The sequence below is a fragment of the Nannospalax galili genome, unplaced genomic scaffold, assembly GCF_000622305.1.
Source record: "Nannospalax galili isolate Female #2095 unplaced genomic scaffold, S.galili_v1.0 Scaffold20824, whole genome shotgun sequence".
NCBI lineage: Eukaryota > Metazoa > Chordata > Mammalia > Rodentia > Spalacidae > Nannospalax > Nannospalax galili.
In genome coordinates, this window is record NW_008351790.1 from 254 (window position 1) to 1,803 (window position 1,550).

Below are 1,550 nucleotides of genomic sequence, written 5' to 3' on the forward strand. Positions count from 1 at the left end.
ATAATTGAACTGTATTTAGAGGTAAAACAACAATAACGTTTGCTTCAGATTCAGCTTTTATCTGTTGGAGGAAGCAGTCAGCTCTTTCTTCGTATTCTCCTTGATGCTTCCCCACTTGCTCTTCCTGCATTGCTGCTGCGATATATGTTTGGCAAGAAATCACCAGCAGAAATCAAGGAAATAATAAAAATGCTTAGAGATCGTAGAAGTGAAGTTTCTGTGATGTGAAATATATGTATTTAGCAACACCTTGAAATTTCTATGAAAACTCACCATTCACAACAATAAAAATGTATACTTAAAAATTATGTTTATTAAGTTTATTATAATTTACTTTACTTAACAATGTAGGAAGTTTTCAGCCATCAGTAGTTCCAGTCCAATTTCAGGTACAATTGGAGATTCAGCGCAGTTAGTGTAGTGGACTTTGTAGGTTATACATGTGCATACTTTTGAGAGCACATGTGAAGGGGTCTCTCTGAAATGAACCTCATTGGTTTCATTTCCAGCAAACTGACCTGGCCCACGGAGCATGGCTTTTATTGTCTCTGATGTTAGTACATATTCTCTTTTTACAATAAATTCATGAGCATCAGAAGATGTTAATTTCACATACATGGCATCCGGACCTTCACAGCCAGCATAGATTTTCTCTTCTCCATCCAGTATGTTTTTACACAAATTCTACTTTGATCTCACAGGGACTTCAGTGGTTTCCAGGTAAAGTGGGGACACAGTTTGTTGCCCACTCTTGTCTAGAGAGAATGCATAGAATCCTCTCCCCAATTTAAAATTTTTAATTGTATATATTTGTTGCACATAGTATTGTATCATATAAGGATACTTTCATTAAAGTATATATTGTACAGTAAGCAAATTCCCACATACACCCCCACCCTCCCTTTGATCAGTCCTCCCCACCTCCTGTAAGTCTCTTTTGTTTACCTATATGATTTTGCTTCTTTCATATCATACATGTACATGATTTTATGTATCTATATAAAATCTAGAGAACCATCAATGAGAGAAAATACGTGGCTGTCTTTTTCAGACTGGCTTACCCCTTGTCAACTTGACACCCAATAGCATCTATGTCATGCTTAATTTTCAAATGAAAACAACGTTGAGGTCATAATTTCACCTAACATGATATGACTATCCCATCATACAATGATCAATGCATTATATACCTTAGAGTAGGTGATAAGGTCTTTGAGGAATGCTTAGCCCTTTAGTGTCTTATAACCCAATATAATCATATAGGTTCACATCACTTAACCACTTAACACCCACATTTAGGGTGTGTCTTCCAGCTTCAGATGATCTGATCAAGATCTCTCATTTCAGTTAATCCTGGATCCGGTCACGTTGACACCCAGAATTAGCCATCACAACTAGCAAAAGGTTTTTCTCCCATTCTGTAAGCTATCTCTTCACACAGTTAACTGTTTCCTTTATTGTGCAGATTTTTAATTTCCTGAGGACACATTTTTAATTTGTTGACATTATTTCCAAAGCAATTGGAGTCCTATTCAGAAAGTCCTTGCCTG

The 1,550-nt window shown here is 36.4% G+C and overlaps 1 pseudogene; it reads right to left on the bottom strand.

Annotated features, from left to right (window-relative positions):
* Nucleotides 1-339: 339 nt before the first annotated feature.
* Nucleotides 340-663, bottom strand: LOC103746559 (annotated as a pseudogene).
* Nucleotides 664-1,550: the final 887 nt, after the last annotated feature.